Raw genomic sequence first — 20,393 nt, forward strand, 5'->3', positions numbered from 1 at the left:
GAAGGTAAAATAGTAGTTCAATTGGACAGACTTTGGCCATAGGATGTAAGCGAAGGGGTATAACTTCATCCGAACAGTTAGGGCTTCTTTCCTTTGCTTATCATGTGATCTCTTCAGCTAAATATGGTATCGAAAGATCTGGACCGTCTGAAAACTAGGGAACTTACGCTATTCAGGTATACAAGTCCATCTTCATATTCTGCTCAGTTGTCACATCCACCTTTGATGCATTTTCCATCCGCTCCTGGTAGTATGACAAGGTTTATCAAACACAAGCCCTCCCCCCTTACACTTATCCAGTACAAAGTACTCCCTCTGCCCCATAATATAATTAAGACTTTTTTTTATACTAGACTGGTGTCAAAAAACGCCTACATGATGGGATAGGGGGACTAATTACTATGACAAAATAATCATGTGACATTACCATCGGTACAGCTGCGTGTTATGATAATATAATTCCAATGAACCCAAAACATGGCTCGGACAAAGCAGGGTTGGGCCTCTGCCATGGCAGGGAAGGCGGTCACCTAGGGCCCCAGCTCGAGCAAGGATCCATATTTTGTGCATATGCATGTACTATAGGGACTGCCTATACTTCGCTTCTTGCGACACAATTTTTCCTGCAATGTGAAAAAATTGTTCCTGCAAGATTTAGAAAAAATGCTTGAACCATTCAAAAAAAGTTCAAACATGTATTTTAAACCAAACATCCTGCATTGAAAAAGGTTCAACGCGTATCAAAAATATGTTCAGCATATAAAGAAAAATGAAACCTGTGTCCGAAAAAACGTTCGTCTTCTTTTTAAATGACATTGTGTATTCCAAAAAGAACTCATCTTTTTATAAAATGTTCAAGGTGCATCTGAAAAATAATTAAGTTCAACATGTACTAAAAAAATATTCACGTGTTTCATAAATATGTTCATAACATTTCAAAAAATAATATAAAATGTAAAAAAATTGTTCACATAATTTTAAAATATATTTCTGACCATTTAAAAAAGATGCTCATCAATTCCAAAAATATTTTCGTGACTTCTTTAAAAAAATGATAGGACAATGTAATAAAAGTTTAGTCCCATCCAAAAAAATGTCCAACATTTTTTGAGAAAAATCTTCAAACATGTATTCGAAAGAATGTTCAGCATGTATTTGAAACAATATTCAATGTGTTTCAAAAAATGTTATGCATGTATACAAAAAGTGTACAACATGTACTATTAAACAAAGTTGACTTGTATTTGAAATTAAAAAATGATGCAAAACACACTGAAGCAAAACAAGGAAAAAACACACAAATGGTTCTAAAATCGGTCCAAACCGGTCCATAGAATCATGCCAAAACCATTCCAGGGAGCTACATTGTTGGGACGGCCTACTCAGTGGAGCGCGAGAGGCGAGGCTGGGTGATGTCTCGGAATAAGTGAGATACAGGGAGCTCCTCTTCAGCGCATGTTGCGCCAAGTAGTCTCTTTGGCGCACACTATGATTTTTTCTGGGCCTCGGCCCATTTAGTACTCCGTGCGCTCTTCGCCTTTTTCTCCGGTCCACCTGTAGTTAGGTCCTTTGCACCAGTTTGTTTGCTCGAATTTTTTGCTTCCTTGTCTTAGAGTTTACATACTGATTTAAAAAGCAGAGAAATCAAATTAGTTTTATGTGTGTACAGATTCTTTTGCAGGCTCGGTCGTTCGTTCAGCAGCTGACCCTTGATCATTGACTTTTTTTCAAATTTTCAAAAAAAAACAGAAATTTAAAGAAAACTCAAATTTGAAAAAATATTATCAATTTAGAAAAGAACTTCATCTAATTTTAAAAACCGTTCATCAATATTGAAAAAAGTTCACAAACTTGAAAAATGTTTCTCGATTTTGAAAAAAGTTCATCAATATTGAAAAAAGTTCATCGAACTTTGGAAAACATCAAATTCGAAAAAGTTCCTCAATATTGGAAAAAAATCATCGATATTCTAAAAAGTTCGCGCACTGTAAAAAAGAAAAAGAAAAAGAAAAAAGATTGTATACGTTTTAGTCGGCTGACCCATGTAGCATCGATGGAGGTGGGGGTTCGCCCGTTTCTGCCGATGCCTTTAACCCACGCAACGGGTGTCGAATAGGATTTGGCTGAGATATAACCCTCGCATGGACAAGGCAATTCGGTGCCCAGGCTCAGTTGCACATGCGATGAAAAGAAAATTCAAAACAAACACTAGATTTTTTTTGCATATAAGATAATTTATTGCGTGAGGTTCAGTCCAAATTTTAGATCATTTGGACTCTGAGTAGCTCTCGGCAAAAAAGACAAATCTATGGTCTGTGAAAAAGTTTACTGTTCATATATTGTTCTACCCAATTTGTCTTTTTTTGCTGAGAGCTACTCATATGTCCAAAGGATCTAAAATTTGGAGTGCACCTCACACACTGAATTATCTTCCATGAAAAAAAACATTTTTTTGAATTTTTTGTGAATTTTCTCTTCACTGGGTGCAGATGGGCCTGGGCTCAGAAATGGATATTCGCCCTCGCGTGTACTATACACATACAAGATATGAGGGCAAGAGGAAGGGCAACATACCCTAACTCATTAAGGATATACGCACCCAGCTAGCCACGCACAAGGTATTTTGCATGATTCCTCCAATTCCATGTTCAACGTGCGGAATAGCGAGGTAAGGCCTTTCATGTTTGATGCTCCCTCCGAAAAGATGTCGCACAAATGCGTTGGCCCAAGCATTTTTTTTCTTGTTTAGTAACTTTTGGAAGGTAGTACAGCTTATCCATGCATGACAAAAAAAATAACTGCTAGCTGAGTGAAACCCATTGAAGCTAATCTTTGTTTTAATATCACATGAAGCGATAGCACTAGTATATCATGTTTTCCAATTTCCATGCATTGTGTGCCAAAGGACCTAAATGATGTTATAGGGATGAGCTCATGTATATTCTAAAGAGGGACGAGCTCATATGACTCACTTGTTTTGCTCTGCTGGTACATTTTTTAGCCCCCCCCCCCCCCCCCCCCCCCGCCCCCCCTCCCCCTCTTAAAGGTTCTAGCGCTTCAAAATTAAGTCGCTCTGATCTGTTGACTGAATTATGTCGTATTTCTCGAGCAACATGTGTGGATGCATGATCCCTTGCGAGTATTTTTTATTTTTTTTAGGTTTCATGCAGTGGCACTATTTGGTGCATGATTATAGACCATGAATAGTTTAGGATGTGCATTTGTTGAACCCTTACAAAAGGAAGTGAAGAATGAATCGGGAGTCATTTAAGTGGGACCATAGTTGCATGTCCATCTTCTTGCCAATGTCCAACCCGTGTCTTTCATCCAAGAGTTCGCGTGTTTTAGAGTGTAGTGGCATACACCGGTTTGAGTTAGTGATTTGATCCCGGACTAACATCCAAGGCTCTTAGATCACGCCTACCTTCTGCATCAGCTTGATTAGCACTAGTGGTCGGGGCTCGCCATTATGAGAATCTTGAGAGGAAACTGTGCGCGTATCTCTCCCTCTTAAAGAAAAAAAAGAAAAAAAAACTCACCATCATCTCAAAATTAAAAAAAAACTTTCTCACAACATGTGGACATCACATCCATCTCAAAGAAAATGAAAAGCCTAAAAAATTCTCAAAAAGAAAAAGGAAAGGAAGTCTCACTTCCATCTTCTAAAAATAATCTAAAAAAACTTTTCTCAAAAGATGAAAAAAGTCTCACTTTCTTCTTCCAAAAAAATCTCCAAAAAAAGAAAAATTCTCGCCACGCCCAACCAGCATGCGCCACATGGCCATGCTGGTTGGCCGCCCTTCTCCCGCACGTTAATGTCTTTAATTATGAGGGCTACAATGTTAGCAACTTCTTCATCCATGTTGACATGATCATTGATGTGCACCTTTCCTTCTTCAACACATTCGACAATGAAGTAAAATCTCATGTCTATGTGTTTGCTCCAGTCATGATGGACAGGATTCTCACACAACACAATTTTTGATTTGTTGTCCAGTCCCAGCTTGAGAATCCTTGTTTACATGCTCTAGGTCCGAAAAGGAGTCGACTAAGGCATAGGCCTTAGCATATCAATTGCGCCAGTCATGCTAAACTAAATATCTCCCGTATTTGACAATTAATTTTTATTCTTGGCATCCCTAGCTAGGTCTATGACGGACGTGGTGATGCAGACTATACAATGGCATGGTTGGTGGTGGTGGTACAAAGACACCATGGTTTGCACTTGACGTGTCACTCGAGCTCATATGGGGGCATGAACAGAAGTACTCAAATAAAGCATGTAAAATGTCATCAGAAAATGGCATTCTGCTGGTTTAATTTAGGATGAGTGTAGAAATGTAAATAGCGTCCACGTAACTTAGTCTTTGTTTCCTTGGGCTGAGCAACGGTTCTCTTCTGCTCATCGGCACCCGCCACTACACACTAGCGTGCACGTAGTCGTGGATTGCCAACCTCTTGTACCCCGCTTTTTCTATCAGTGAAATGATAAGCCACATGGCGTATTCGTGAAAGAAAAAAAATGTAAATAGCAGAGAGAACAGTTGAGAAAGGTTTGCCTGAGCAATGTCATCTTTACCAAAAAGATTTGTTCATTGGGTTTGCTAATTTACAGTTGCTGATCTCAACCTTCACAAGCCATGGACATGTTCAAACCTGCGAGACGCACATGCATTTCCCCCAGCAGATGAGATGTATTCACAGTGCTTAGTGAAGAATCATGAACACCGTTTCTTTGTGTGGATAGTCCCCTTGATGAGGTTGATCAGGCTTCAATCCGATTTGAGTTTGATCAGAGTTTTTTCTTTGAGGGGCATCTCATCTGATTTTTATCTAGAAAAAAAAAAGTTTACAGTGATGACTCAGGGGATAAGTACTTAGGCCTTGCCAGTAGTACTGATTGACATGCAAAGCAATGTGCGAGAAGCTCATCAGTGTGCCATCACTTTCACCTCTGATCCGGCTGTTGCTGAATAATAAAATGCATGACGATACATGCTGTGCATCATACCAGTGAGCTTGACACAGACGCGCACCATGCGTTTAATTATTGTGTCCTTTTACTATGCTTGTCTGTTTAATTATTTGGAACGAGAGACATGTTAAAGTGTTTAGGAAGAAACCCACATACACCATATACTACATTCTCAAGCTTATCCAAGACGAGGCAAAGTTTTGGGTCACCATTGGGCTTGCCACTTGAGCATCATGACGCCTCTAGAATAATCCATATATGTTTCTTTATCTGACGGCCATGTTGTGGAGCCAGTGTTATGTACCCAAAACTCTTCTTAATTAATGATTAATGAATGAAGCAAGCCTTTTGTCTCCATTTAAGAAAGATATTAGCCCGCGTGTGTTTGTCATCCCCAGATAAGTATATTAGCGTTTGTTGCAGTTTACGTTGCAACCAACCAGAGACCAAAACAACAACAAAAAAAGAAACTTGTGATCCCAACACTTGTTGAGTAAGAAGGCATCTGAAAGAGAAACGCAATCACTCAGAGGATCTTCAATTGCGATGTGCCGACGCCATCTTGGAGCACCAATCATCCTTGGCAACTTTCCTCGTGCAACGGGAACCCTTTTGGAAGTATTTGCTGTTGTCGATGCACTAGTGCAGAACCGGGCTTTAGCGCCGGTTCGTAAGGGCCTTTAGTGCCGGTTCTGCAACCGGCACTAAAGAGTAGAGACTAAAGCCCCCCCCCCCCCCCAGTACCGGTTCATCATGAACCGGCGCTAAAGTGCCACCACGTGGCACGAGCCAGGCCCGGGTGCATGCAGGACATTAGTATCGGTTGGTAACACCAACCGGTACTAAATGTTTGGGTGTGTTTTGGTATTATTTTTTATTTTTCCTTTAATTTTGTGTTTTCAATTTAATTTAGTGATTATTTTAGTTGTTAAATCATTAGGTGAAAGTACCGCAGATAAGTTTCGACTGGATGCATGTGGATCCTAGCTAAGTGATCAAGTATATGCCATATCCATATTATACTTGATCACTTAATTGATCACTTAGCTAGGATCCATCCAGCTGAAACTAATCTGCGGTTTCTTTTATAAATGATATAATAACTCATCATCATCATCATCATCATCATATTAATATAAAAACTCTTGCATCATATCATCAACAACAGTAAATTAGCTAGCTAAAAATCATCATAGTCGCCATTACCACTGTTTAATCATCATAGTCATTACCGCTATCTAATCAGCACCAACACTAGCTTAAAGAAAAAACATTCACTTGTACCAGAAGCAAAGATATCATCGAGTTCAACATGGTCATCATATTATAAGCGTTCATAACACCACAAAAGCAAATCACCCTTTGAGATTAAGTTCAGGATGAAGAACACGGACATGAGAGGACAAAAGTACTAAGATCATGAACTAGCTAAATCACTCCTGCTGCTCTCTCTCAGGTAAAATAGCATAGAACATGTATAGCTCTCCGGATTCATCATACTGGAGCATGCAGATGAACCTGTCTCCTAATCGTGGGCTGCGCTTCTCATTGCTGCCCCCTAGTACTTCTCTGCTGGGATCGTTAACAATTTTGCTCCAATCTTTCACTATTAAGCATTCATCGCTTTAGAAATCCTGAATGCACTCATGTGCAATGTAGGATATCTTGGCCGTAAGCTAAACATTGACATGTGACCTTTAGTCTCGATCCACTGAGGCACAACTGTCATCGGGAGTCCCTGTTGAAGAACATCGTATAGTAATTAATATACTTAGCAATGAAAGTTTAGCAAAAAAATAATGTATGCAAAAGATGCACTGAGGACAAATAGTAAAAATCTTACCATCTTTCGTAAATAGATGTGACCGTAGTTCAATACGATCACTATTGGTCGCACGTTTTGAGTACTAACATTTCTAAGTGCAGGAAGAAAATTTGTCTTAACAGTATGAAGATCCTCAAGCCATGAAACATAATGACTTATCTCCTCGCAGTTTAGTTCAGCTCCGGGACAGTAGTAGGTCCTGTCTACCAAGCGCCGGACATGTTTGCTTGAATGGAAATAAGCTGTCAATAGAAATTAGTTGTCAACTATTTTTGAATAAACAATATCAAAGACATAAATATGGTTGAGAAACTCACATAATGGTAGAACTGGAGGCGTCTGCACATCGACCCAGATGTCTCTATTACCTTCAATATCATCTTCCGGACGAATATCAAAGGTGATAACCATATCAGGCTCAAATGCATAAGCCTTGCATAGTGCTTGCCAAGTTTTGCATTCAAAATAGGTGTACGTGTCTGCATTGTATAATTTGACGTTGAAAGTATAACCATGCTCGGTCTTCAGGTAAACTCTCTTTACCTCCATAGTTTCCATAGCACTGAAACCTATCTTATCCAAGACAAAAATTCTTGCATGGCCGGGGATCCGCTAGTAGAATAGTGAAAATTTAAAATTATAAGTTCAAGCAAATGAAGCATATATAAGTCATGCTTAATTACGAAAAAAGACTTGTCGTTGTGACTTACTGTATCCACTTCGAAGGTCTCATCCAGCTTGATGCTGAAGCGCCTATCATCAACAAGGAAATTTCTGTCGCAGAGGCCGCGCTGGTCTTCACAGTATTAGCACTTAATGAAATCTTTTTCGTCGTCAGACGACATTTTCTATGTTCATATAGGTGAAACATTAAACACTTACTAGTTCTATTAATTCAACTAATTCAATTAGTTCTATTAGTTCAACTAGTTCTATTAATTCAACTAATTCAACTAAGCATTTAATAAAAATAAACTTGTTCTATTAATTTTCTTACTAAAATAAAGTAGCTAGTTCTATATAGTAATATTTTAATTAGATCATCAAATCTCAGATATCTAAATTTTCTTACTAAAAATAAACTAGTTCTATTAATTTTCTTACTAAAATATATAAAGTAGCTATACATATAGTAATATTTTAATTAATTAGATCATCTAATCTCATATACCTAATTTTTCTTACTAAAAATAAACTAGTTCAACTAAGCATTTACTAAAAATAAACTAGTTATATTAATTCAACTAGTTCAAATAATCTCATATATCTAAATTTTCTTACTAAAAATAAATTGTTCTATTAATTTTCATACTAAAAATAAACTAGTTATATTAATTCAACTAGTTCAAATCTCATATATATATACCTAATTAATATCTTGCTAATTCATCTAAAATTGAGATTAATATTTAACATCTTTTCCATATAATTCATCTAACATTAACATTCTAACATTCTTATCTACGTAATTTATCTAACATTAATCTAAACAACAGAAAACAGAAAATAAGTAAAAACAATATGTGTGTGTGTGTGTGTATGTGTGTGTGTATGTGTGTGTGTTTACGAGCGGGGGGCGGCGACGTACGGGCGGCGGCGCTCAACGGCGATGCGACGGGGACGGCGCGATGACGAGCGGCGGGTCGAGGGCGACGGCGCGATCGAGACGGCGACGTACGTAGTACGGGGCGCCAGCGACGGGCGGCGGGGGCGATGGCGGTGACGGCGACGACGGGCGGCGGTGGCGACGGCGCGCGGCGAGGGCGGCGGAGCCTGCGAGGGCGGCGCGCGATGGGCGAGGGCGGCGCGGCGGCGGCGGCGATGTCGCGCGAAGTAGTTGGAGAAGAAGTGGTGGTCGATGAAACTTAATTTTTTGTAAGTGTCATATATATAGGAGGGGCCTTTAGTACCGGTTGGAGCCACCAACCGGTACTAAAGGCCAATTTTCGTCAGGCCAAGGGGCGGGAAACTGCCCCTTTAGTACCGGTTCGTGGCTCCAACCGGTACTAAAGGCCCCCCTTTAGTACCGGTTGGAGCCACGACCCGGTACTAAAGGGGTGCGCTGGCGCAGGAGCGGTGCGGGCAAGTTTAGTCCCACCTCGCTAGCCGAGGGGCACCCGCACCAGTTTAAAAGCCCCGGCGCGGCTGCTGTCTTGAACTCCTCTCTATAGCAGGCTTCTGGGCCTAACTTGGACGTGCTGCCCTGTGAGCCCGCTGGCCCTTCTGGGCCTGTATTTGCAATTCCTAGGTCTGGCAGGCCCACTGGGCAACGCCCCAACAATTTTTTATATAATTTTCTTTTATTTATTTCTGAGTAGTTTTTTTTTGCTGTATTTAGTTTCTTTGTGAATATTAAAAAAAATTATATAGTTTTTTTTCTTTTCTGCATTATTTATTTTCTGCTATTTATTTTTGAGTAATTTTTATATAATTTTTGTCTTTTCTGTTTTATTTATTTTCTGTTTTATTATGATACTGAACGTAAAAATAGGCTGAAGTTCAAATAAGTTTAAGAAACATTGAAGTGCCCGTGTAACAGATGAGTTCTCGTCCGAAACCCTGATACTCCGAAAGATATTGTCTAGTTTGTACACGAGGTGCGTCCAGTTTTTGCCGTGACCCTCTCTACTCTTTTGCACATGCTATGCGGGTGAAATGATGATACCATGCCAAGTTCCAACATTTTCAGAGTTTATTTTGTAGTGATTTTTAATTTCACCGTCATTTAGCTCTCTAAACAAATCGGTAAATGACTGAAAAACAGCAAATGATGTCAGAACGTGTTGGAAATTGATGATGTCGCTTTGAATGATGCATACTGAACGCAAAAATAGGCTGTAGTTCAAATAAGTTTAAAAAACATTGAAGTGCCCGTGTAACAGATGAGTTCTCGTCCGAAACCCTGATACTCCGAAAGATATTGTCCAGTTTGTAAACGAGGTGCGTCCAGTTTTCGCCGTGACCCTCTCTACTCTTTTGCACATGCTATGCGGGTGAAATGATGATACCATGCCAAGTTCCAACATTTTCAGAGTTCATTTTGTAGTGATTTTTAATTTCACCGTCATTTAGCTCTCTAAACAAATCGGTAAATGACTGAAAAACAGCAGATGATGTCAGAACGTGTTGAAAATTGATGATGTCGCTTTGAATGATGGATACTGAACGCAAAAATAGGTTGGAGTTCAAATAAGTTTAAAAAACATTGAAGTGCCCGTGTAACAGATGAGTTCTCGCCCGAAACCCTGATACTCCGAAAGAGATTGTCCAGTTTGTAAACGAGGTGCGTCCAGTTTTCGCCGTGACCCTCTCTACTCTTTTGCACATGCTATGCGGGTGAAATGATGATACCATGCCAAGTTTCAACATTTTCAGAGTTCATTTTGTAGTGATTTTCGATCACCGTCATTTAGCTCTCTAAACAAATCGGTAAATGACTGAAAAACAGCAAATAATGTCAGAACGTGTTGAAAATTAATGACACGGAGAAGTCCGGAGTTGTAATAAGTTATTAAAAATAAAAAAGAGGCGCAATGCTCGTTAATTAGCTTCAAGCCTTTCGGAATAGTGTAGACTGCACTGCACATAGCTCCATGCAGTCTACCCAATTCCTCAAGGCTTGAAGCTAAGCAACATGAAGGTGAGCATTGCGCCTCTTCTTCGTCGTCTCTGCACTCAGGGCTTATAAACCGCTCCTAGTGCCTCTCTCTTCGCGAGGTGGGACTAAAAAACAGCTTAGTAAGAAACTCTAGTACCGGTTCGTGCCACGAACCGGTACTAAAGGTGCTCGTGGGGCCACAGCCTCGTTAGTACCGGTTCGTGGCACAAACCGGTGCTAAAGGTTCGCCACAAACCGGTACTAAAGAGCTCCTCCCGCCTAGCCGTTGGAACCGGCACTAATGGACACATTAGTGCTGACTCAAAAGCAAACCGGCATTAATGTGCTTGACATTTGACCCTTTTTCTACTAGTGATGATGAGTGCGCGCAAAGATGGAGCAAGAAAGAGACGGAGACAGTAGTGTGACTCGCAAGAGTGTTGGGCAATAATTTGCTTTCCTGGCCATCAGGGGCACATCCGCACATGGAGTGCTCGGGAGTGGAGTGAAGTCTGATTTAAACCTTGAGATTGTAGAGATCGTAGCAAATTAACCCTCACCTCCAAATCCCTAAAGTTTGTACCTTATCCTTTTGAATCCCGGTCATTTTCAACCCTAGACCAATCCTAGACCTGTTTGTAAGCATAATCCCGGCCGGGATCGCTCGTTTCTCTCGATGACAACCTGGGCCTACGTGTCACCTTCATCTATCTCTCCCCTTCTCTATCTCTCTTGGCGTGAGCCCATGCAACAACCCGCTGTCCCCAATGTCCGTCACGGCCACCGCCACCTGCGACCCCGCCCCCTCAGGCGCCGTCGGTGTCGCCGGGCTCGCACGCTCCAGCGCCTCGTTCCCGACCCAGCTGGCCAACATGCAGAAGGTGGCCAGCTTTCGTGCTCTGCCTCCGGAGCGACAGCGAGACCGGGGCAACAGTGTGGGCGCAGCCATCTTCCCTGGTTGGCTGTTTTTCTCGCGCCCTTGGCAGACCTTTCAACGCGATGTGAGCCAGTGTAGTGAGAGTAAAAGAACTAAAAAAATTATTCTGGCCGGGATCATGTTTTTCCCTGTGCACCAAACGGGTTCAGGGTTGGGATTGCCTGAGATCCCTGAGTACGGGGTATAGACTTCAGGGGTTTAGAGATGAGGGTTCATTTGTGACGAGCTCTACAATCTCAAGGTTTAAAACATACTTCACTCTCGGGAGTGTGGATAATGACCCCAGCGTGCAGGAATCCATTTGAAATACAACTGGATTGAGAGGACATTTGGTTGTGGAAAGGAAAAACACAAGATATTTGTCCAATAGGTTCCGATCAATGTATATCTATAGAATCTGGTGCTAATAAACTATAAGAATATTTTCATAAGACGTGGCTTTCCGTCCTGTAACTTTTAGTTTTCTTTTTTCGGAGCTTAGTACTTGGAACTTGGTTACTTGGGACTTTTAATAAACGGCCAGGGGTACTCATCCTTTTCAAAAAATAAAATATATGTGACTTGCATCATACAAATCAAACAACACACATACAAAAGGTTCTATGGGTCAGAATTCAAAAAGAACCCAAGGCCCTAACCATTCATCTTCTTGATGTATAGTTAAAAACGACTTAATTCTCCAGTAAGGTCGCTATGTGATACATAATGTTAGGTTGAACCACATTTTGATTTATTTTTTCTACTTTGAACTAAATTTTACGCATAAACTCCACTTGAACAACATTTTAGCATCTTAAGTGGTTTGGGACATGATGAGCCCACTCATGAACATGACGTGGCACTCACCACTTCATTCGCAGGCTATCAGGATCCACAATTTGTAAATACGAGTCTATTGTGGCAGATGGTAACCAATTGTTCAATGTCCAATGCTGTAGGCCTTTACCTCTCGTAGCTCTATATTGGTTCTGGCTATATTGCAAATTTGATGGCGCATGGCAAGGATTTGTCTCTCCTCAAACACATCTTTTAAGAGATGAAGGCGAATTTGAGGCTAGCTCCTCCCTATTTTTTAGGCTTCGACGATATCACTGAACTGTAAATGGTGTCACTCATGAGCGCATACATACACTAGGTTACGAGTAATGCTAAAATGTGAAATGTGAAATCATACATGAATAGTGTGGTAAAAAGACAAAGCAACATTAGACACTATTCACAACTAAATTTGTCTTTTTTTTTCTCAACATACATTTCGAGTTTGGATCTGAAATTTTTAGGGGTTGTACTCACATTCCTTGTGAGCATTTACATTTTTTTTCAAAAAAATGAAACAATTAAAATTGATGTTTTGAAGTTGGAGTATAGGGAGCACCCCAAGGATGGGAGCACATGATATTTTCCCGGTGCTGCAGGTCTGGCCGGTGCTCACAAAACACAACCCCGTTGTGGTGTTTCCAAACATTCCAGCAGCCACTTGTTTTTTGTGTTTTTAAGATTTATCTGGCGACTTTCATCCCAACAATAATATATTAACAACTCATTGGCAAGGATTAGAGATATTAGATTTTCTTTTCTTTTCAAAAAACACTGAACTTCCGTCCCAGCAAGAATATATTAACATATCCTTGCCAACTCATGTGTTGACCCCGGGATCTACATCAATTGATGCACACGATCATATATTATTAATTATTCAATATGCCAGGCAAAGCCAAGCATTGTTGCCGAACATGTTGACCAAAAATAAGGAAGTCTGAGGCCATCCAAAATGGACTTACCTCGCCGTAGTATCTTCATATCCTACAAAGAACCCTATGACCTAGATCGTAATCCTCTAGTCAAGCACATGTAACTGAATAAAAGGAAAAACTACTCCTAGACACAATCTTCAACAAGGGATCATCGTCTGTGCGTCGACGTTGATAGGTCCTACCAAAGTTTGAAATTTGAATCTTCATTCCTAAAGCAGAGCTTCAAGCAACACTTTCAACAAGTGCACAACACATGCTCGTCAACAAGCTGAAGAGGCAAGATCATGGGTTTTTACCTATAGTACGTGCATACTTGTTGTCGAATATGTCACACCAAGCAACCTTTAGCATTAGCTGGATCCCAATGACCAGAGAGTCTGATCTCCCCCTCCTCTCCCGCTGCTGAAGAAAACATCGATTGTCGGTTGGGAATCTTGTCATGCCACTTCCAATCACTGCCGCACCTGGCGGTACGGGAAACCACCAGTACCCTCGATAGGGTGGGAAACGTGGGCGGAAATACCAAAATGGTTTTTCCACAAGGGGGTTACTCAGGTTCGGGCCCTCATGGTGGGGTAAAACCCTACGTCATGCTTTGTTTTGAATTGAAGGTGGAGCACCTGGTGCGAGGGGGGTAGAAGGGTGATGATGAGTATGGCTACCGAGATTATAGTCTAAGACACTAGATGGGAATGGCTACCCCTAGCCCCACCTTATATAGGTGACGAGGGCTAGGGTTTACACGTCGCCTAACCAATCTCACCCCACCGACATCTTGGCTTGCACGCCAAGGTGATCTTCTGGCCTCGAGTAGAGCCCCTAGGCTGCCCTCCTGAAGCTGGACCTCCACTAGGCCCCCTGGGTTAGGCACCTTTGGTCCTTGCGGTTTAAAGTAGGGTTACTGCCGACTAGATATGGTTGTCGTTGCAGTCACCTCATAGATCCGCCGAACAAACGTCCTACGACCACGATCCCCGTCGGATCAGGCTTCTAGGTAGAGGCAACATGATCCCGTCTGATTTGGCATGCACACGCATTGGGGCAGCGTGGCAACCTACATGCGGTTGCGCCATCCATGTATGCCACTACTGCGTGCCTACATGGCCTCATAGCCTTGACGCCATGGAGGGTCGAGGAATCCAAGGCCGCACGCCTTCACAGCCAAAAAGTTCTATCATCAGGGTGACTTTGAGAGGTTGTGCTAGAAATATCCCGCCGCTGCCTGCCGGCTTTGTTTGGCGGCGAGGGAAAATGAGCTAGGGAGGGGGGAGGGATAGGGTTTCCCACAGCCATGTTAGCCTAGTCCATCACAATCTTCCATCAGTTTCACCTGTGATCCCTCCCATTTCTAAGAAACTCTCATCCAATGCTCTGGACTATCGTCTGCTAATCCTTCACGTCAAAAATTTATTTATGAGGCATGGAATTACCGAGAAAATTAAACGTGTTTTATGTTATATATATCATCTCTTCGGACAATCCAACAAATAGATAATTAAATTTATACACAGTATCCAGTTAGGCTCGCATGAACTTAACAAAAGTAAGATTTAGTGTATTAATACTTGGCCTGTAAAAAAGATTTATACTAGTCCTTGAGATGGTGAGTATAAAGTGACATGGCAAACTAATATACGCATAGTAAGGGATGACCGCTGGAACTGGTCTAACAAACACGCATATATGTCATCTTATTGAGCTCATGTTAGACTCGCATGAACTTAACAAAAGTAAGATTTAGTATATTAATACTTGGCATGTAAAAAAGATTTATACTAGTCCTTGAGAAGGTGAGTACATAAGTGACATGGCAAACTAATATACGCATAGTAAGGGATGACCACTGGAAATGGCCTAACAAGCACGCATATATGTCAGCATATCTATATATGTCATCTTGTTGATCTCATGTCACCATAGTTTCGAAAGGGACACAAACTATGTGACGTTAATTGTTGAGCTTGTGTGCTAGCTCAGAGATGACCACTGGGAGACTAGCCTAATAGACACACATATATGTCATTGCACATACGTCATATTATTGTGCTTATGTCACCACAAATTCGAAAGAGACACACACTATCCGTCCTTAATTATTGGGTTTGTGTGCTAGCCCATCTACCAACCGTTGAATTTGCATCAAATAAGTAATTAGTGATGTCAATTTGTCATGGCTCATGTCAATCACAATCAACCCAACCAAACACTCAAAAAAGTAGAAAACTATGTTATCGCACATTCCCTTGTGGAAAAAGAGTGACACATATTCTTCAAGTGATGATGTCGTCAACATAACGTGGAGCATCTGAGAGTGAAATACAATCAAAGTATCTTTCATGGTGATTTTCCAACGCCATAATACTCTGGTTGACACCAAGGAAGCAACTAATCTTGGGACCCGGCTTCTCATGTGAGGAGATATAATGTGGAAACCAAGCTATAATGGAAGTTGGCGAAAATAAAGTAAAGGCATGTTTCAAAGTTTCTAAAAAAATCTGGAAAACACAATATATTGGAGAGGTGATGTTCTACAAACATGTAAACTTTGGAACTCAAAACCAAATTGATTCGGAAGGTTCCAAAATACCGTACCTAGGAAATGAATAATTACAAACTTACAAATACAAGTTTTATGGTAGTTGGCATTTTTCTAAGCCGTCCATTGGTCTTGATAACGGTAGATAAGTGGGTAGTACTGGCAAGAAAGTACTCAAAATTACTAAATAATGTGGGGTCAGTACTCATGTTTATGTGGGGCCGCTTCTTAAGAGAGGGGTAAATTAGTCATTAGGAGGATCCACTCATAGCGTGTCGCCGCTCTCGTCCAATCCAAAACCGCCGCCAGCCGCTCCTCCTCCATTGCTCCTCTCCTCTTCCATCCAATCCAAAACCGTCGACCTCCGCTCCTCTTCTATCGCAAGACCACCGCCGCTCCTCTCCTCTTGCATTCCAAATCCACCGCCGCTCCTCTCCACTTCCATGCAATCCAAAACCGCTGCCTGCCGCTCCTCTTCCATTGCAAGACCACCGGGAAGTAGATCGATGGAGGAGCACCGATACACGATGATCATAGGCGGCGACTAGGTGAAGTTAGCCAGGTTGATGGAGATCAACTCTTGGTTTGACAACCAGCTGCAGTTAGCGGCGATGGTGATGGCAATGGCCAAACGTCTCAAACGGAGCGAAAAGGCGACGATCTGGCCGTTGGGAGTTGCACGAGTACATAGAGCTGCTCCTCTGGGCCATGGAGCAGACTGGTTCGCCAAATCCGGTCGTGAGGCGGAGGTGGTGGGAGTATCGATCCAAGATCGAGCATCCAGAGGATCAAGGATTGAGCATCCACACGGTGCCCTTTGTGAGTGTGACATGGCATGGTGAGCCGGAGATTTTCTTATCTGAAACTAAAACTTGCAAAAGAGGGCTCCCCCTCCAATTTCATTAACAAAACCACCAGTCAAAGAACCAACATCATGTTTTTCCAACAGTTTAAGCTACTACCAGATTCAGGGGGAATCAAACCCGGGCCGAGCACGTGTGAGGGAGGGGGTGTAGCCGTTGGGCTACTGTGGTGTGTTCGACAGAACAAAGGCGTGTGGCCTTAAGATGTTTATCCAGACACTAACGCTGGGTTCCATGTATCAGCGACGGAAACGGACGCGCAGCGAAATGCCTCTACCATTGAAACTAGTAGTCTTTATGTGTTGGAAGAGTACTTGCAATAAACAAATAATTGTACATGTCGGGATCCGCGGAGTGAGACCTGACGAGATCTGCTCCGGGATCGGTGCTGCCTCATGAGAGCAGCACAAGCGGTGGATTCCACTAAGCGCATCACGCCATCCCACGTTTGACACGCGGCAACCAGAGGATGAGCCGTCCCACGCGCGGGCGGCGACACTCTGCAGACTTCTGTGCTAGTCTAAAAAATAGAGATATATTCTCAATTGCATACATTCTACATTTTTGTAAACCTGGTAGCTACGAGGTGACAGTTAAAAGTCTAGGCATGATGGGCAGTTGGCCACGAGTATGGCGGCCGGGTAGCCCAAATATATCTAATGACATAACATCGTATTGGAGTCTAACAAAAAGTGACTGCGTGATGCTAACCCAGCAGATATGTGGGTCTGCTACTGATTTTATCTTACTTTTAAATTTGCGGATTTCTCTGTTGGTGATTTGCTGACTTTTTTTTTGCGGAAAGGTGATTTGCTTATTGACATTTCCACAAAAGCAAATTTGAGTCAAGCCCATCGCAGTCTTTCATCAATTTTGCCTCTTATTCCTGCTTTATCTAAAAAGAAGTCTCTTCCAATGCTCTGGAGTATCATCTTCTAATACAGCAACAGCAACAACAAGCTTCCACACACATGGATAGCAAGCTTTCACGCATCCATGGCTAGTTCTTTGGCGATACTCCAATCCTTCAGATCTCTCTTTACGGACTTCTCCTATGTCAAATTCGTTCTACCCCAACCTCTCTTGACATTATCTGTATGCTTTAGCCGTCCGCTATGCACTCGAGCTTCTGAAGGCCTGCGATGAATATCATCTTCTAATCCTTCACAAAAAAAATATCTATGAGGAGAAGAATTAATGAGAAAATGGAACATATATTATGTTATATATCATCTCTTCACACAATCCAACAAATGATAATTAAATCTATACGTAGCACCTTTTTTTGTGAGATGCAGATGAAGTTATTATAAATAGTAAGATCAAGTATACTAACATGTATGCATATTAAGGGATAACAACTGAAACAATCCTAAGAAACACGCGCATATACGTCATCGCGTATATGTCATCTTATTGAGCTCATGCCACCACAACTTTGAAAGGGACACAAACAACGTGTCGTCAATTACGAAGCTTCTTTGCTAGCCTAGAGACAACCACTGCGACTGGCCTAAAAGACACACATATATGTCACTGCATATACGTCATATAATTGTGCTTATGTCACCACAACTTTGAAAGAGACACAAACCTCTGTGTCCTTAATATTAAAGTTTGTGTACTATGCCATCCACCAACCGCTCAATTTGCATCAAATAAGTAATTAATGATGTTAATTTGTATGTCAATCACAATCAACCCAACCAAACACTCAAAAAAGCAGTAGAAAACTATGTTATCGCAAAATTCCCTTCTGGAAAAAGAGTGACACGGATTCTTCAAATGAAAATGACGTCAACATAACGAGGAGCATCTGAAAGTGAAACACAATCAAAGTATATTTCATGGTGATTTGCCAACGCGATGATACTCAGGTGGCGCCAAGGAAGCAACTGATCTTGGGACCCGTCTTCTCAGGTAAGGAAATATCATGTGCAAACCAAATTATAGTGGAGGTTGATGAAAATGAAGTAAAAGTATGTTTCAAAATTTCTGAAAAATCTGGAAAATAGAGTATATTGGAGAAGTGATGTTCTACAAACATGTAAACCAAGTCAAAATCAAATTCATTCGGAAGGTACGAGAAAACAAGATGTAGGAAATTAATAGTTATAAACTTACAAATAGTACAACATCACTATTCATGCATAATTTGTTTTTTTTCTGACCTCCCAAATGAATATGAGTTTGAACTTCAATTTCCAAGTGTTCCTAGAACATCAAATTTCTAATGTTCTTTTTACATAATTTTTCAAAACTTTGAATGTGGTTTCTATGGAGTTTTCATTTTAAGTTGGGTTCCATTGGATACTTTCTCCTCTCGGTCACTGTGATTCTCCACTTCATTTTTACCACCCTTTATCTTTATTTCTTTTAAATGGGGTGCTTGCACTATGCTTGAGCTTTTCTCCTAAAATAAAACATTCTCTTCAGGCCACAGACGGCTCCCGAGCTCATCTGCTCCCTTGTGTGAACAATAAAATAAAATAAATTCTAGAAAAACTCAAAAAAACAGAATTTTTTTTGGCATGGAAGATGTTCAAATGCGGGTGTCCGTGCTAAATTTGGTGATGTTTGGACATCAGTGTAGCTCACAGCAAAAAACAGACAAAATTGGGGTATGTGACAAAGTTTACTCTTCATGCACTGTTTGCCATTTTGTCTCTTTTGTTGTGAGCTCCTCAGATGTCCGATCACGATAAAAAAAATCCCGGACATCACGCATTTGAGTGTCTTGGTTGACAAAAAAATGAGATTTTTTTTGAACTTTTGTTGTATTTCATTATTTCAGTGTTCATCCAAGGTGATAAGCCCGGGCTCAGAAATGAATATTTGTTCTCTTCATATCATATATGTCTGTGTGAAAAATAGTTTGGACCTTAGCCTATATTTATAGAATGGAGATGCCCAAGATCAGAAGATGACTATCATAAAAGCATACAAAGTGTTAGTGACGTTAGTGCTTAACACGTCATCTAGAGACACCTATCCATCGTCCTTTTTTAAAAGCATCACATGCGTTCCCATTGCATGTGTTTGCTCCAGTTTCATATATGTTTCTCATTGCATGTGTTTGCTCCGGTTTCATACATGTTTCTCGTGATGAACAATATGCCTTTTTTCGTAGTCTAGATTTTATTACTGCATCAATTTGATATATCTAAATAACCATTGCCGCTCCGATAACACGACAATCATGCATAGAGGTGCACATAGCCAACACGCCGTTTTAAAAAGAAAACAGAAGCCAAGAAGAGAAATGCTCATAGTCCTCGTCATGATAAAATTGCACATTGTTCAACTAGCGGAAAGAATGAATGTTGGTTGACAAAGTGAGCCGCCGATGGCAATGTCCAACTACCCAATACAACTTGTCATCTTTGGGTGACGGTGCAAATGAAGGCAAGTGCATGCCCTAGAAACAGTCGTCCACAGGTGACAAAATAGGTGAGGTCACTTGTAACTTCAAAATAATGCCTTCGCAACCATCTCCTAAACTGCCAAAGATGGCTCATAGGTTTGCACCCGAGTGAAGTAACCCAAAGTAGAAGCCATGCCATAACCTCAATATGATGCCTCCAAGAAGGCCAGTGATACCATGGCCGCCACCATCGCTTGATCCTCGAATCAGGGTTTTCACCCAAGTTCCACACCGACCACACAGTAAGAACGGACACTCCTAGGAGGGAGTCAAAGCTAATAACACCGGCGCAACCCCCTCGAACGCATGACATTGCAACATCTCCAGTGCAGAGAGATCAACCATACATTGGTAGGACATCCATGAGGACCTTGGAAGTGGCATTGTGCCACCATCCAAAGAGGCCCTAAATGACTGATAGAGTAGATAAAGATAACGTCTCAAGGAACCCCTGCCAAAGCTCGCCCGGACTAATGTGATA

This window comes from Triticum aestivum, chromosome 2D, assembly GCF_018294505.1.
Source record: "Triticum aestivum cultivar Chinese Spring chromosome 2D, IWGSC CS RefSeq v2.1, whole genome shotgun sequence".
NCBI classification, from domain to species: domain Eukaryota; kingdom Viridiplantae; phylum Streptophyta; class Magnoliopsida; order Poales; family Poaceae; genus Triticum; species Triticum aestivum.